Source organism: Pararge aegeria, chromosome 6 (genome assembly GCF_905163445.1).
Source record: "Pararge aegeria chromosome 6, ilParAegt1.1, whole genome shotgun sequence".
Classification (NCBI taxonomy): Eukaryota; Metazoa; Arthropoda; class Insecta; order Lepidoptera; family Nymphalidae; genus Pararge; species Pararge aegeria.
In genome coordinates, this window is record NC_053185.1 from 8,617,723 (window position 1) to 8,637,269 (window position 19,547).

Consider the following 19,547-nt stretch of genomic DNA (forward strand, 5'->3'; position numbering starts at 1 on the left):
GTCTCCGATAAGGTAAAATGAAGGCCTCTTGTCTGTCGCCTTGGATGATTTATTCCGATCACACGTCCCGACGACAGGGTCCCCTGGTCACTGACAGATGCCTGCAGCATCACAGATAATATTGACATTGACACTGTGCGAACAAGATTGTATTATTATACACTACAGCAACTTGACACTGGCAAAATACATTGTGCAGTGTGCTGTTTTGGTCCTACGAAAAGCTATAAATGAAAAGAAGAAGATTATGATATACTACTTACTCTGTAAAACTTATTTTAGAAAGAAAGAAAGATATACTTTTATTTGGGTATAACTAAAATTAAAATATATTTTAGGGGGGTGTAAAGATAAAAAAAATATAGTTAGGTATATTTTAATACGCTCTAATAGGTTTTCATAATGCTATTATTTAATACCTATCATAAATTTATCCTGGATATGGCAGTTATCTTTAGGAAGACAGTGCAGGCGTCAGCAGTGCGTCCATATCTAAAAAGATGCCTTCAATCCTGCAACATCTGGTTATTAACTAGCAGTAGTTAATAACCAGATGTTGCTACGTAAATGTAACAATATTTAATCCCAGGTCGCCAGTTTGCAGGAAACTCCGATATCGGAATAGCAAATATAGGTAATATGCGTTTCCTCTTATCCTAGCAGAAGGTTATGTAACACCGCTGCGCTGTCCTCAGTCAATAGCTGCTACTCCAATTCCAGTATAACTTACTTGCGATATTTAAAAAAACACTAGCTGTTGCCCGCTTTCTTCGTCCGCGTTTATTACAGTTTTTTTACAAATCCAGTGCGACACATTTATTTTCCTTGTAGAAAAAGTAGTCTTTGTTACTCTACTTCAACTAACTAAAAAATCTTGTTTGTAACTTCGGGCGTGAAGGACAGACATACAAACACACTTTCGCATTTATAATATTAGTTAGGATGTAGCACACGACAATGTAGCTGTATTAGTTCATGTTGTTAAAATAACGCATATTTAGGTATAAACAAAGCATAATAAATAAATGCCAAATAATATTTTGTTAGCGGTTGCCCACTGGTTACCTACGCTACACTATAAACACAATATTGTGACGTCACTAGAAGATTTATTAATATAGAATTGCTTAAATAGTTATAATTCTAATTTAAATATTTAATGTTTTTCCAAATAGATTAATAACTATATATTTTGTGAAATAACTTAGCGGAAACTAATATCGTAAAATATTATTATTGGTTCGTTTTGTTGTCAACATTGTAAAAGGTATCTCAGTCGTATAAAACAATGCTTCTAGAATTGCATTTTCTAGGATCTGCTCGATTATAGTTTTAATGCAAAAGTGAAAATGAGTATTATTCAAGTACCATCCCAACGTTCTTCAACAATTTATTAATGAACCAGCATATTTTTATAAGAGAATTTAAACATGAGATTTCCGTTAGTTAGGTATTGTATTTTTTTTCACCAAATATTAATAAAATATATTCAAGTCGCGGGCAACCGCCTAGTAATAACTAATACATGCGATCTTGTTAGCACAAGCAGCTTCTCTGTTTTTTTTGAAAGGCGTCTTACTGACATGATACTGTTCTTACCTACAAGCGCAAGTGTTTCAAACTCACTCCCTAAAATGGATATACCATACCAGTCTTTATTTTTAGCTGAAACCATAACATATAGTCTTGTAAACACGTGTCAGAATGAAACAAGCCACACCGCCGAATACATTAGGTTACATAGCCCTGGGCGTAAAAAGATGGTAATATCCTACTGACCTTTTCACGTCCCCATACTTAGTTATCCTTAATAGAAAATTCATAGCAAGTAAAGTGAGGTAGGTACTTTAAATCCGCTGCCGTAATAGGGAAATTTATTCCTTTGTACCGACCATCTTATTCAACTATTCAGGTTTAAATGTAAATATATGCAGCTCGTATTTTTTTTTTGATTTTGTTGAAGTTTTTGTTATTGCTAGTATCGGTGCAGCTTCCCCTTACGTTTATTAGCAAAAAATGAAATTTTTAAAAACTGGCAACATTAATGTCAGCTCAGAACTAGGCAAGACTTATAGTGTCCCGTAGAATATCATTAAACAAAACTATATTTTCTTCTTGCCTCTATCCTACTCTATGTGGACACATGTCTCAAGCTTGAAGACTATTTTTTGAATATTGCTATTGGTTAAGCATATTTTTTTACACCGTCCTGTTCAATCCACTTTGGAATTGTTTTCGTTCTTGGTATATCTTCTACCTGTCAATTCAAAGCGGATAAGTGGTGATCACTTTTTAATCAAAAGTGGGTAGCAGTATCCGACTTCATCATTGTTAAAGGTACTTTCCAACCAGCGCATTTTATCCCTTAGGCCATGGGAATTCGTGAGAAGATATGGAGAAGTCGTATATTCGCGTAGTTTTATATATACCGTGTATTCTCTATAAAACTATGCACTAAACGTAAAAAAAAATCCATAATTTTGCATTTAAAATTCTCATCATCATCATCACCATCATCACCCATTACCGGCCCACTACAGGGTACAGGTATCCTCTCAGAATGAGAAGGGTTTATTCTATAGTCTACAACGCTGGCCAAGTACGGATTGGTAGACTCACACCGTTGAGAACATTATGGAGAACTCTCAGGCATAAAGGTTTCCTCACGTTGTTTTCCCTTACCGTTTAAAGTAAGTGATATTTTAATTGTTTAAATGTAAACGCTATAACTCCGGAAAGTCAATGGTGCGTGCCGGGGCTCGAACTCCACGAAAGGAAGCCTTACCCACTAGGCTATCACCGCTTCAGTTCATCGTCACTGGAACTACATAATCTCGTTTAATCATTCAAGCTCGTGAGTAAAAATAACTTCAATGTATTATTATTTGCTGCCAGCATCTTAGGAACTGTGCCTCGCTGCGGTGGTTTCGAGGGCGTTTTAGATTTTATTTAGTTTTAAATAGTTATATTTATTTTGGGTTATATTTATAAAACAACTAGCTGTTGCCCGCGACTTCGTCTGCGTTTGATTTTGTTTTTAAAGTATTCAGTATCGCTAAGCTTTAAATGAGTATAGTAGTATATATATATATAACATGTGACTGCCAATTAATTATAGACAAATAATTTGTAATAAAATAAAATTGCGACTATAATTAAAGATCTAAGCTATCCTATCTCTTAAGTTGGACCAGACTGCTCACGGTGTACCAATTTAATTTTAAATCGGTTAAGTAGTTTAGGAGTCCATCGCGGACAAACATCGTGACAGGAGATTTATATATATTAAGATTATCTTAAAGAATAAATAAATATTTAATTATTATAATGTTTCTTAAATATAGTTCAACGGGTACATACCACGATAATATTTTGGATTTGTCGATATTTCGACCCTGGGTCGTGGTCACGACGGGACTGACTATATTTAAGAAATGTTGATTAACCACGAAAATCTTAGTTTAAAATCTTTAATTAAATTATAATGATTTTGTAATACCTATGCTACGCCACAGGAGGAAAAGTTTTTACGTATCTCTGTTTACATGTTCGAGCTGGCCTTTTTGGTCATTGCCATAGTGGGCTGCTCGGTTGCAGATTCCCGGGCTAAAGATTGATGCGGTCTTCTATTTCAGTATGAACCCAGAGTTAGAAAATTATATAATGACTACCTGTTAATCCCTAACGACTGCCTACCCGCATTGGAAAAGCGTGGTGGATTTAAGAGGGGTTATAAAGCAAATAAAAAATGTAATTAAATATTATACCTATCTGAACTATGCAACAGATTGAAAACAAATTGATAATGCTTATAAATTAGAGTGAGAATACGTAATTTTTTCTATCGATAAAATTTCATATTTTTATGTTTTCGCTCAATCAGGGCCCTTGGAAATATGATGTAGTTTTTATGTTTTTGGCTGAATCAAACTAGATGGACTACTGTAAAATTCAAATCTAAAAGTAGCGAGGTTGCTTTATATCCCCGCTTAATGTGGAGTGTGGACACATGATGGAATTATTTTTTGACTATGTTTTTTTTCTTTTATTGACCAAACAGTATTTTAATACATAACCTAATACAGTACGCCATCCTTGGAAACACAACAGTTTATGTAAGGATAGCGACAAGGTTTACTAGGAATTGTCAATCTAATTTTCCCATAAAATTCAAAAAATTCTGAATTCAAAATCCATTTATTCAGAATTAAATAAAAATTAAAAATTTAATTTAAATTTATTTATTTCAGTGGGCCATTATAAGCACTTTTGAAATGTCAAGTCTGTCTGTTTGTAGTGACTCTACCACTGTCCGGAAGGCACATTCTAACGAGAAGAAACCGGCAAGAAACTCAGCAGTTGCTCTTACCCAACATCGACTATTTACATTTTCCTTTTTTAACATTCAGTTTTCTATCTTGTGAGAGATGAAAGTGGAGCCGGATGCATCATATTTGAAAACATATGAAATGCATAATTGTATAATATAAAGTTTTACAGATTGACAAGAGAACTCCAAATAGTGGACGCGAAACTTTCGTGAAACTATGAATTTGGAAGTTTGAAACGAGCTGTTCGGAGAACGTGATTTAGAGGTAGCTTCACGTAATTCAAGTTTCATTGTCTTTTCTTGTCTGGTTACACGAATCTACGTAGGTATCTAATGGATTCGCGATACGCCCCAGCTCTTTGTTATGGATCGCCATTGTTTGTGAGTAGTGTAGGTAGGTATAACCCTCGTGTTAAAGGTGATATTTATTGAATTACTAGCTGTTATTCGCGTTCTTTGTCCGCGTTTATACGGTTTTAAATTGGTTTTTAACATATCTCGTGGGAACCCTTTGTTTTTCTGGGATAAAAAGTATGCATATCTTAGTCTCCGTCCTTTCAATTAAATCTATGCCACAAGTCAATTCGATTGGTTGGACCATACAATTTTCCCGGGATAAAAAGCTGCCTATGTGTTAATCCAGGGTATAATCTATCTCCATACCAAAATTCGGTCACATTGGTTTTTGCGTGAATGAGTACCAAACATCCATCCATCCATTCATACATACATACATACAAACTTTCGAATTTATAATATTAGTAGGATTTTTTTTTTCAGTATAAATTACTACAGTAAGATAAAATATATACATTCCGTCAAACTGTAGAACAGTTTTTTGCCGGGATAAGCTCTTTTAAAATATAACGTAGTAATAGATTATTAGATACTAAAACTATTACCAACTACTAACAAGTGATGTTTTTCATTTTTCGGATAGACACTTGCTGATAACCACCCGAGGGGTTGCTACGGCGTAAACGGGGAGTCGGTCGAGCGCGAGAGCTCGCCATGAGAAGAGCCCCAGGGCTCAACGACATCGAAGGGGGGGAGGTGAAAGGAAGTCATGTGTTATGACTGTTTTAATAAAGGAACTGCAAATGGTTACTTTACTAGTATTTACAGATCCCTCACAAAAACATCTCTTGGCCTATTTTATAGGACCTTTTTAAAGGATAAAAATAATCTCTTTTATAACATTAATCGGAAAGGTTAACGAAACAGCGTGATAAGAACAAGGATTTATTCTAGACCAAAACGAGTAAGAATATAAGAACGATTATTCAATAGAATTTTATTAATATTTCACTACCGCGTAACCCCCTTGTTAAGGGGGTTTTCTTTTTGTATTATCTTATTTTTTCTAGAAGATTTCGCAGTAGTTGAGCTTTATGTGATAACTTTTCCGAGGAAGTACTACGGCCATGCTTATTTTTTCCGCTTAGCAAGACTGTCTAGCGTCAGTCACCGCAAAAGACTAACTAGAAAAGAAAATAAAAAGAAAAGTCCAATTAACATTCCATTATTTTATACTTCTTCAAACTATTCTTGTTTCTGGAATATAAATAATATATATACAAGAATTGCTCGTTTTAGTAAAAAAGATGATGTTTTGGTACCAGCCCCGGATGTACGGTTTAAATCACCGCGTTTAGAAATACACAAATCTTAAATACTACTATAAGTATCATTTCGTTAATAACAAGGAACTTCTGCCAATCCACATTGGAGCAGAGTGGCGGTTAAAGCTCTTATGCCCCCTCTCCTGTGATAGAAGAGTCCTGTGCCCACTGCCCAACTGTGGGCAACAACAAGGATAAAAGTGTTCAGTTTGGATAATAGACTTTAATTTAATTTGTGTAACCAGAATGGGGACTACAAACTATCTAAGTAGGTGCCTAAACTCTCAAGTGAAACGCAACTCCATCTTCTGGAAAACAGTAGTTTCTATGCTAATCACCTTAATTAAGTTCTCAGTGTTGTCACTAAATCTAATTTTCAGTTTACTACAAGTGAATTTCTGTAGCTAAATTGTCCTGATAACATTAAAGACAAGTTGTTGTTTTATTACAAACCCCTAACCAGAATTAGCTTTATGGTTTGTACAGAATCGTTATCATATTACTAACGTTTGGGAAATGTTAATTTTCTACTCAAATAGTTAGCCATTCATCATCATCGTCATAATATCAACCCATTACCGACCCAGTTCACGGATCCCAATGAGAAAGGTTTAGGCCACAGTACACCACGCTGGCCAAGTGCGGATTGTTGGACTCCAAACACCTTTGAGATCTCTCAGGCATGCAAGTTTTCCACGCGATGTTTTCCATCACCGTTGATGCAAGTGATTTCAATTGCAATGGCAGTATTTCAATTGCTTAAAACGACATAACTTAGGGAAGTTAGAGGTGTTTGCAAGGATTTGGGCACCTTGAAACTAAAGTCGAAGTTTTACCCACTGGGCTATCACCGCTTTGTAGCTATTATGTACACTAAAACGGCAATGTTTTCTTCTAAATTTCATTATAGTTTCCGATACACTAAGATTCATAATTTAATAATCTACTACTAGAGCATTCCCATGCAAAATATAAGCAAAAAACAAAAAATAATGTTAGCTATAATGACCGAGACAAGGCTCTCTTAAGAACGTTGTTGTATCACACCGATTGACGAACTCATGAGCCAAAGTAGAAGCACGGGAATACAACTTTAGAACATAAATGAGTGATTTGTCACTTAAAACAACTAGCCTTAGGTTCTGCTTTAAGTTTTTAAAAGCATTCTTATTCAGAAAAGGACGTCTAGAATACCAGTAAAATACCGGTTCGTAACGGTACCTTATTACTTAACACAGTATTTTATACAGCTAAACCGTTACTTAAAGTAGTAAAATAATAATGACTATCAAGTGATTCTAGCTACCATTATTAGAAATAATAATCTCGAAGATCACTCAACAAAAGCGTTATATAGGTAATTAAAACACGACGAAGCCTATATCTAGTAGGAACATATTTACAAATAAAGTTATGAGAATTTTAGATTCTATTGAAAGTAAAATAAATAATTTTGGATTTATTCACCTACCACCTTTTATTTATTGACTACTTTCTAGAATTACTTGCAATATTTCTTTATTTTTTATAGTAATAACCGAGTCACTCTAAACCAGTGATTCCCAAAGTGGTCTATATCGACCCCTAGGGTTCTATGACATCCTGCAAGGGGTCTACGTCAGCAAAAAAAAATTTGGGGGTCCATGCAATGAAAATAGGGGTCCACGATAGTGGATCTCAACAAATACACTGATTGTACCTATTTTCTTACATCATACTATCTTATAATATTAAAACATATACATTATTGATAAAAGTACCTATGAAGTAAAAAAAATATTATATATATTTGTGTAAGTTGTAGGATGTTGGTATTCGTTTTGTAGTTGCAATACATTTTGAACTTATAAATACCTGAGAGTCGCAGTCTCAGAGCTTCGCTACCTTGCACTGACTTGTTCAATTCTTCACTATAAATATGAATGTGGGACAAATACGTTTATTCAATAAATTTACAGGAAATCAATATCAGTTAAGTAGGGGGTCTACCCAACACGGAAAAACATGGCAAGGGGTCTACGATACAAAAAAGTTTGGGGAACTCTGCTCTGAACACTCAATTGAGTCAATAAACATCACCTTTTAAACAGAGCTACACTTAACAGCCCGTCCTTGCACTAATATGCCGCCCTGTGTCAATTTGAGGCGTAGGTGTTAAGCCTGTAATTACACCGACAGCCACGCCCTTCAGACCGTCACGTCAAGGGTATTACGTATCTTGCGATAGGCTTGCAACAGGCGTAAATCTTGCAATCACTGCTGTCAAACGTCACTTTTGTTTGGAAAAGTTACGTTTGACAGCAGTGATTGCAAGCTTTACGCCTGTCGCAAGGCTGTCGCAAAATATGTTATCGCCCTGCGGAACACAGTACTGCAACAATGCTTCTTAGCGGCGGAAATAAGCATGGCGAGTAGTACTTCCCCGGACGACCCTAGTCACAAAAAGCTGTACTACGTGTACTTGTAATAATATTCATAGTTAACTTATAGTTGGTTGATATCTTCGGTTAATATGCTAAAACGTTGTCAAACTTTTAAGACACTATTATTTGCATTGTCAATGACACTAAAGTATCTGATACTTTATTTGTATTTCCGAAAACCAGTTTTAGTGTAGGTAGGTTTATTCTATTATGATAACGACAGAGTTTGTTCAAAGATGAAAGAAGACTATTTGAAATGAGTTGAATTTCGATCACAGTAATGATAGTCATTGTATGGTTCTTCTACGGGTATGTGCAGTACATACGGACATACTGCCTTCTTATATAATCTCACTTGAGTTTTATTTGACGGTCATGCATGCCTTCTTGTACCTTGAAATGAAGGGAAAATTGCTTTCATAACGGATACCTACAAACAAAAGCCCAATCTATTAAATCTATGACGTTAAAGATGAACTTGAACGTCAAGGATTTTGTTTGAGCGCCGTAACATTGTAAGTATTTGGTGAGCTCGGAACTTTCAAAACATTTTTTTTTTTTTATAAAGTGTTTTGAAAGTTCCGATCAAAACATTACTAGCCCCAAAGTAAGCGTAGCTTATGTTATGGGTACTAAGAAGAAGTGTTTTAGAAATTAAAGATAATGTTTTCTTTAATTTCTAAAACACTTTTTTATATAAAGTAAAGTAAATATAATTATTGATATTATATAACTCGTACTAGTACTTCACGTCTTATATTGGTGAGTATGTGAAAACCAGTTATCAGCCTAACGACGAAGTCGTGCCGCTAAGCGATTTATTGTTCCAGTACGATGTCGCGTAGAAACCGATTAAAACAGATTAGATTTGTGTTTAAGATATGATACGATTAAGATATGTGTTTAATAGAGATTTCTCTGTGTTGTCAAGGATTTAAGGAAAGTATGCCAAATGATCACTATAACTGTGTTTCTAATAATATATGAGCACCATAAGAAGTAGATGTATTCTTTACTGGCATAACTAAGGAACCCTAACTTATTCTACTAACACGATGACATTACAAGTGATATCGTTGGGGCGTTTCAAGGAACCTTGTGCGATATTTATTTTTAACTTTATATTTATGCATTCCTGTAACGTTAAGCAGAACTGCAGTAAACCTCCTCTGCCTTGAGATAAGAAATCGGAGCAAATGTTTTCCGTTCTGAATCATAAGATTATAACTTATCAGTTAAAACGAATGCAGAGTAAGCCTCGAAGTACGCTATAAAACGAACCGCTTGTTCGATTTTTAAATCGATTGCACATGTATTTTACTTCCGAGTATCTAAAATTAGTTCCATCCTTTTTATTATGTTTATTGAGGAAAAGGATAGAACTATTTTAAGACCAGACAATACTTATGGAAGATTTTGACATAAACTCACTAGTTCATCACATCTGCATTTCGTCTGCGATGGTACAGAAATCATTTCTGTACCTGGCTTGAGTATATGTATTTTATAACAGAATTCGTAAGGTTATTTTAGACCTTCCAATGCATAACTTGTACCAATGCAATGTGAGTTATTTTGAAGGAATTGTGCGTTGTTAGGTCAACATCTCCTGAATATGCTTCGGGAGTCCGGTGTCGGAGTGGAACGTGCGTAGAGAGCATATTTTCATCTATGTGGTGTCAAAGCGATGATAGCCATATAAATAAGAGCTAACGGCCTTCCTTTCGAGGGAACTGAGTGAGATCCACTGCAAGCAACTGCACCATTTCGGTGTTATGTGCATTTTTATTTTAAATCAATATATTATTTTTTTATCGGCGAGGGAAAACATCGTAAGGAAACCTGCATGCCTGAGAGTTCTCTATAATGTTCTCAAAGGGTTGTGGAGTCCACCAATGCGCACCTGGCTAGCGTGGTACACAGGGCGGTACTTTATACGTGTTCATTGCATGCCCTGCGAAGTGTTGCTCTGATTATAGGTGATGTTTTCACTTACAATCAAATAAGCCATCTGCTTCATCATCATCATCATTATCATCATCAAATCAACCCGTTACCGGCCCACGAAACGGGTCTCCTACAATTAGAAAGGCTGGCGGTAGTCCACCATCCGTAATGCGGATTGGTGGTCTCCACACGCCTTTGAGAACATTATAGAGAACTATAATTTTATAATTTGTATTATACTTAATACAAGTTAGTATAATACAATTAAGTATAATACAAATTATAAAATTATAGTTATAGTTTTTTAAATTAAATTATAGTGTTTTACCTACACCGGCCTTTTTATATTTATAAAACTATTGAGCTCTCTGACATGCAGGATTGCTCTGGATGTTTACCTTCACTGAGGACGCATTATATTAAAAACGCACAAAACTCTGAAATGGTAAAGATGAGTGCAGCGGATCGAACTGGTTCCCTCCGAAAGGTAAGACGAAGCTCTAAATACTAGGCTATCACTTACACCGCACTGGTACAAGTTATGCATTGGTAGGTCTAAAATTACCTTATAAATCATGTTATAAAAACATATAATAGATAATTAGGGCCCAAATTGAGTATAACTATTGCTTTTACATCGTAAAACGTTGCTATACATGTTTTATAACCAATATAAGTGTATTGGCATTGACATTGCTTAAGGTCGGAGGTTGCAGGGTGCTTATGGTGGAAAGCACGCGATCTGACAATTGTCGAGGTCAACATCATCGCACGGGGCGTAGCGGGGATCCGATCAACTACGAGGCCAGATTAGACATAACGAAAGACGCTTTGATTTACCCAACATTTCAGGATATTAATACCGGGGAATTTATATATTATGAAAATTAAGCTTAATTTGCTATACTTACTCCGCGAACAGCAGGAGAATCTGTATAGTGTAATTTATAATTTCTTCAATCCTTATACTCCACACCAAACAGATCTTCGGTAATATACCCTCTACGCACTTTTCAGGACTTTACAATGAATATGTAATTGTTAAGGCAACCTTAACCATACAGATTCTCCTGCTGTTCGCGGAGTATAGCAAATTAAGCTTAAATTTCCTTATATATTTAGGATTTCCGTAATTCCGATTTCCAAAGTAACGCCTGCTTCTATCCAAGAATTTATATATATATATATATATATATATATTTTTCTCTTCGTATTATAGTACGTAGGGTAAGTGATGATGCAGTCTAAAATGATAACAGGCTAACCTGTTAGGTACCCCTAACAACTTATATTACAAAACTCTGCCATCTACGATGGTAACGATATTTTCCTGACCTATATACCTACACTAAGTCTAAGTTAGTGGGTAAAACAATATTTGGTGACATCAAAGAAATTTGTTTAACTAACTATTGCGCAAGCAGGAAAACATGTCCGGAATAAACGATGCCAGTCTCAGGATCAATACCCAGAGGAAAGTTGATAGAGCCGATAAAAGGACAAATTATGCTAGCTGAATCGAAATTTGGATTAAAATTGGACATAGTTACACGAAAACACGTTGGTGTTTTGGTGTAACTATAGCCAAATAGAGCTTATGTCTGCGGAATTTTAATATTTCTCAACGAAGTTAACACCAAGTTCATTTCAGATTTTTAAAACACAATGTTTCATTTTCAACGTAAGAAAGGAATAAGAAGAATAGACAATATAAAAGAAATTTATTTAACTCTCGAAAGGACTGGATACTTTGTGTATGTTGAAATATCAATACATCGATAAAAAAAAATTCGCGTGCCTCATTGAGGTATCTTTGATACATTTGAGGCATGAGTGTAAGTTGTACTTAACTATTGAATTATGATCATATTAACTGCCTCGTTAGTCTAGTGATTAGCATGATCGTAGCCGGTCGACGTGACACCAGACGAACCTGAGCCGCAAGCAGAAGAAGAAGAAGATATAAATGAAGCTCTAGATATTAAAATAAAACAATGTTGTATTCATTTATGCTCACATGGTTCTATTCGAGCGGACGAATTTATATATCTAACGGTATAAAATATCTATGTACCAATATAGCACATTACTTTCATATTATGTATTACTAGCGAAGCACCGCGGCGTCGCACGGGTGCAATTGTAAAATCATAATCAACTTATTGGAAATTAGTTTTACTCATACATTAAATTGTATGTTATAAATTAATCTAAAAAAACCTTAAAGCTATAAAATGACCTCTTGACAAGCTAATTCTCTTATTTTAAACTTACGTGGGGCAGTTTGGAGTGTTTAATAATTAGTACAATTCGGTGCTACAATAATTAAATCCGTCTCGTACGCGTTTGCAATGTAAGCACACAAAAATAGAAAATCTTACTACATCACATTGCAGATCTTCGATTTTTATTATACATATAATATCTTTATACATAGATATATATTATAGCTAGCTATATTTGATAAAAATCGATTCAAGATTGCCGCTGCCATAAAATAGCGGATTACATATTTTCCACAACCCCCACTATATGGGTATCAAATGGGAGGGCTTGACTAGTAAAATATTTATCAAAAATTTCAAATCAAGATGGCCGCCGCGAATCGTGAATTGAATTTTTTTTTTTCATAAAACCCTCAATATGGGTATCAAATGAAAGGTCTTGACTAGTAGAACAATGTGCAATTTATTGAAAGGCAGGCGGTTTTTTTTTTTAATTTACATATTATTATGGTAGTTGAGACTTGAGGGGTAAAAGAATATATCTAGGTAGTGTCGGCGACTAGCTTTTATCCTAGAGTAAATAATTAATAAAAATAGTTGCATAATTATTATAAGATATTAGCATTTAAGATATTTAGGTAAGATAGATATTATTTAAATGTTATATAGATAATAGTAATACGGTTAGATTATATAAATATTATTGAATAAAGAGTCTCCATTGGCGGTCGAGAACTTTCACGCTAGATAGATCACCGAGAGTTCTCGACCTAGAATTTAATATAAATAGACCACTCTGGCCGAACGCCAGCCTTAAACAGTCAGATTAACGTCGAACCGAGCCGAGGTCCGAGTCCTCGCAGGAGGCACCCTCGGGTCGACGTCTCCCATACTCCCCCCGATGTCGTCGAGCCCTGGGGCTCTTCTCATGGCGAGCTTTCGCGCTCGCCCCACTCCCCCGGTGACGCCGTAGCAACCCCTTAGGTGGTTATCGGCAAGTGTCCTTCCGAAAAAGCAAAAGCAAGAACGCCAGCCAGTCGTCCCGGAGCATTGAAACAAGAAACATCTCGTCTTTTATTGCGAAGAACATCCTGAAACCTCAAAAACGGTGTAGCTACCCCCACCACGGGCTACGACTACCTGAACACGGTGGAACTCACGACCGGAGTGCGCAGCAGACGGGCGCCGACCAGCGCACGAGACAGAGCTCCAACTCTGTCTCAGAACATAAGGCAGGGTTCTTATACCTGCCTTATTTCGCGCCTCGTCACCCAGTGGGACACGTTCCCTTGGCGTTGGTTCGGCATAAAACGCCGACGCGCCGCAACAGGTAGGTACACATCAAAATGACGACGCGAACGAAGTCGCAGTCAAAGAATAGTACGCAGCACTATACTGCACAGTAGCCAGTAGGTATACATAACTCAGTATATGTATGTTGGCAGGTATATGGGACAAAAGGTCAAGTTCGTAGGGTAGAGCGCTGGAGGCTACGGTAGCAGAGACCTCACGCTCCGCCGCGTACGAGGCCGCTGAACATCAAAGCCTTCGGATTATACCCTTCGACGATCATACCCGACGGCCTGTATCGATAATACATTCCACATAATTATAAAACTTATCCTTACTAATATAAAAATGCTAAAGTGTGTTTGTTGGATTATCGTAAAAAAATTATGGAACTCGCGTCATCGTCACCGCGAATGCGTGGGCTATAGGTTTTTATTCAACATTTATATTTTTTTATTTTACCACTACAAGTTAACCCTTGACTGCAATCTCTAAACGTAAGTGATGGTGCAGTCTAAGATGGTAGCGGGCTTACCTACCTGTTATAGAGTATGGTAGTCATACCTACCCCTAATCGGTTTCTATGCGACATCGTACCGGAGCACTTAATCGTTTAGCGGCACGTCTTTCTCGGTAGGGCAACTAGCAACTGCCAAAGCCTCCCACCAGACCAAACCAGAGAAAATTCAGAAGTCATGAATTCCCAAATTGCCCCTGACGGAAATCGAACCAGAGACGTCCAATCTAAATTCACAGCGCTCACCGTTGCGCCAGAGAGGTCGTCAAAATATACTGTGTATATATTATGTGTGTAATTCTTGGGTAAACAAAAAAGCGGGAAACTTCCGTCATCTTTACCGTATGCTTCCTATGAGCTAAAAGTTGCTATAGTATGTATTAAGACTTAGATATATTCAGTTTTCACCAGTCTTAGAGGGCGTCCGACCTTAAACTAAGTGAGGTGTTGTTTTTAAATTTTCTGTGAGATTTTTTTCTTCCTCCAATCTCACGTGAGATCTTTCAAAATGTGGGATTCTTACGTAAACGCGTTGGATTGTTATTGTAAGAAGAAAAAAAATAGCTTCGTGCTTTTACTTACGACTAGTTAACTCTAGTAATCAATATTGCTGAGTTTAATTTTAAGTGTGATAAAAATTTAACAAAAAAATTGCGTGATATTTGCCGAGACCCCCCTCTATCCAAATTAAGATTAGATGAGACATGACTCGACCCCCTCCCCCCCTTTAACATCTCACGTATTTTATGAACGGCCCCGTATTTCAAAAATTATATTTTGCGTTTGATAGCCCATTTCTTGTACCGTACCTATTACTTAGTTTTTAATCCCCTAGGGGGCTTAAATAGGGAATGAATTCTTATTTCCAAGAATTCGCTAAATAAAAGAAAGTACCCGTCCGATTTTCAAAGAATGTTTTTCACTTGATAGAACAATTTAGATGTAATTCCGAAGACGGGCGTACTGACGCGTGTGATCGAGGTATTGTGTAGCTTTACAGAGCTGGTCGAAGAGATAGTACACGCAGACGAAGCAGTGGTAATTCACTTATTAAAAATTAAATCACACACACACAAGGAACACAGCGTCCGGTTTAAATATCGCTTATAGTCTACGAAACTTATGTGTCACTAAGACACTAAAGCCTGTTACGCTAATATGATTACATTAATAGCCTTATACAACAGTTTAGGGGTGGCAAACCTTTTTATATTTATGTATATACTGTAACAGTGGCACTTCATATAAGCACAAAAGCACTGCCTACTCTAAAATTGCTTTTAAACTCGTATAGGAGGAGCATTTTTGTACAATTTTCCCGCCGTATGCATACCCTGGTAAGAAACCCAGTCAGGATTTTTGCCGTTTTATGCAATTTTCCCGCCGCATTCATACATAAATACAAATATACTGTAAATATATTTTTTGAAAAATGTTTGATATAGCCTCTGATGTACCTAATTCCAAATAATTTTTGAGTGGAGAATAACAAATCGTATGCCGTTTTTTAGTATGTTCGTTGTTGCAAACAAAATTTACATTGAACAAACGATTTGATAGAGTAAAGTCTCATATTTGTCTAGATAGAAGACTTATTAACGTATTTCTGTTTGATTCGATTGACCAAGTTTTCTAATTCATCCTTTTCATAGCAAAGTTTAAAGCTTTGTAGGATATGTTCCAGGCATACCCTGCGAAGTGTTTCTCTTTATAGGCGGTTTACACTTACTATGAGGTCAGCCATCTGCTTGGTCCGACAAATTTTAATATATAAAAAAGTTACCTTCCCATAACTAATGGACGAAATGTAAACAATAGTTTAACTTTTTAATTGCTCTTGTTTGGTTTCCGGGAACGCGGTTTTTTGATGACAACTTTTAACATAACATCATTAATAAGTATGTTTATCATTCATCAATATTATATACGTACATAGTTTTTTAATGTACTACTGTAAATCAGAAAACTAAAAAGACGAAATCCACAAAAGATGGAAAAGGCCAAAAAACCCAACGCAAAGGTATAAATTGAAAAATATGACATCAATAAGTTAACTTCTTTTGTTTAATAAATGCCGTAGTCTTTTTTCAGTATGCTATAACGAATGTTGCCACTCGTACCAATGGTTTCCTATCCCCTGCAATAAGATAAGTTTTGGGTAGGTTTCGAGTTAATTGGCTTAAAATATTACGAACAAAATAATGAAGCTTTTGAAAAGGGAAAAGTTATAACTTATTACTTATTTATTTTCATGTTCCTGGCTCCACTTAGAGAACTAAGAACTGATAAAATCAGGTAAACAAAATTTTGCGCTGTATTTAAACTAAGAAGAATGGTTACATACATTTGTTTATTACATTTATTACATGTATATGTATATGTATATGTATATATATATATATATATGTGTATATATGTTTATTTTATTATGTATTTATTTTATTAATTCTTAAATGTGTATGTTATATAGTATGTAGTATATATATATATATTTTTAATTATTTTTTTTTTCTTTTTTTCTCTTGCCTGTGTATGTTTCATTGTTTGCACTGTCCCTCTTGTTTTCTATTATTACTTTCACCAAGGGTTGTCTGTAAGAGATTACTTTTGCAATAAGGCCGCCTTTGCACACAACTGTATTTAACTTTTTTTTTTTTTCTATTATTTTTTTTTTTTAATTGTTTGTAATCTTACTTATTTTTTTTTTTTTTGTTTCCTTGTATTGTTTCTAAGTTTGTGCAATAAAGTATTCTAAAAAAATGGTAATGAAAGTTAGAAGATAAACAAAGAGATAGGTTGGAAGGTGAGCTATTGTTACTTTTAATGAGATACGAGAATCTTGGCCAGGATTGGGCATAAATTGTCTTAGTTTGTAGTTTTATAAACGTCATATATTATGTAGTTGTTGTTAAAATTACCACTCAGTGAAGAAATAGTAGATTTTACTAGGACATTAAACAATCCATTTTATCCGAGATGCTTATCACCCGAGCTGAGGATATTTCAGTTGAGGATAAAATGGGTGCTTTCACCGATCTATACACTGCTTTTCACTTCGATTGTGAGAAAATTAGTTGGATGTGTAAGTTTTGATTCCCGGGACAGAACAAACGTTAATATTCATGACAAGGTTGCTTGGAAACATCCGGCTCCGCTTTCATCCCCACAAGATAGAAAAATGAATTTTAAAATGTAAAATGTGAATTGTTGATGTTGGAAAAGAGCAACTGCTGAGTCTCTTGCCGGCTTCTTGGTAGAATCTGCCTTCCGACCCGGTGGTAGAGTCACTACACACAGACAGACTTGACGTTTCAAAAGTGCTTATATTATGTGTGGCCTACTTGAAATAAATGAATTTTGAATTTTGAATTTAGTTTTTTTTAAATGTTTAAATAAAAGATAAAATGCGTTTTGTGACCAAATATGCCACTCTTTTTTATTTAGTTTACTAAGAAATGGAATATTTCAAATAGGTTAAATTATTAAAAAAAAGAAAAAATAAAGCACTTGTGGATAAAAATGCGCAAATGCATAAAATTTAGTTTTAGTAAACAGCCTAAGGTATGACTTAAATATCCGTTTTCACTAAACCAAGGAATGCCTAGTAATCGGATGCTTAGTGATTTATGTGATTCTTAGAGGAAAAAAGTTTCACAAACTCTTATGTAATGACTAACGACATTAGATGCCATCTAAAGTTACGACACCGATTTGGCTGATCGTAAGGTTTAGGGGACTCGTAAACTGAAACTTGAAAAAAAAAAATATATATATATACCCAGACACTGAAAAACATCACACAAACTTTTTCGGGTGGTGGAAATCTAATCCACAGCCTTGGAATCAGACAGCAGGGTCGCTGCCCACTGCGCCAATCGACCGTCAAATTGAATATAACTCACTAGGAAAACACCGTGAGGAAAACGACATGACTTATAATTCATCATAATGTTCTCAAATGCTCACAGTTTAAAAAGGGTTTAAGTCGCAAATTTCTACTATTTCTACTATTTTCTACTATTTCTACTATTTCTACTATTTTCTACTATTTCTACTATTTTCTACTATTTCTACTATTTTCTACTATTTCTTCACTTAGTGGTAATTTTAACAACAGCTACATGATACATAACGTTAATAAAACTTCGAACGAAAAATACTATACAATCCATACTTCAACATGTATTTTACTGCGAAAGTGTGTTTGTCTGTTTGTCCTTACTTTACACCCTAACTAATCAACCAATCGACTTGGTTCTTGGCAAGAGACGGAGAGTAACATAGCTACTTTTTATCCAAGGAAAATAAACGGTTCCCACGGGATTTGTAACTAACGCAAGTGTAATATAAATCAGTTGAAGCGTAGGTAGAAATAATCGGGCTCATGAAAGAATTAATGAATTCACTTTTATACTTATACCAAAGAAACATAATTATATTACAGAGAGCAAGAGGGTAGAATGTCTCATGTAAACATCCTTAAACACGATCCATCCTTTTACACGCAACACTGAGATCCATCTATACTTAGGAGTGCCAACAGTAATCGATGAAATTAATAGCTGTAGCCCTAATTATCGGGAACGCTTGGTAATACACCCAATCAACTGGCACACAGCCTACTGACTGTGGAAAGAATCAGACGTCTGAAGCTGATGAGAAGTGCTAGATACTGTACAGACTTGAGGAGTGGCCCTCATAACTGCAAAGTCATATATAGTCTATCGACTGATTGTAGATGTCACTACAGAAAAAAAAAACATCCTTAAACGTATCTACCGAAAACAATTTACAGATATTGTAGAGTGCAGGGGTGCCTATTACAATAAGGATGCACTCTGCAAGCATGGCATAAATAAATGGAACTATGCAGTTATTGTTCTCACCACATTTTAGAAGTGCGAAGCTGCAAAACTCTCTGTATTCTGGACATAAATATTGAAGGAACTTCTTTATATAAAATCCACACGGCTTCGTGAACACGTTGTTTGCCAAAACATGAACTATCCTTGATTCGAGTGTACATATTGCTGTGAAATAGATGTAACATACAAAGTAAAAATTCTAGGCTTGTATATTTTTGTTACTTCCACATCATTACGTTGTTAAAAAACTTACAAATTATTCTTTAATGGGGTAATTAATGCTGCTGAAATTGTTACTATATTTATGTTGCAGAAAAATAATGTTTGT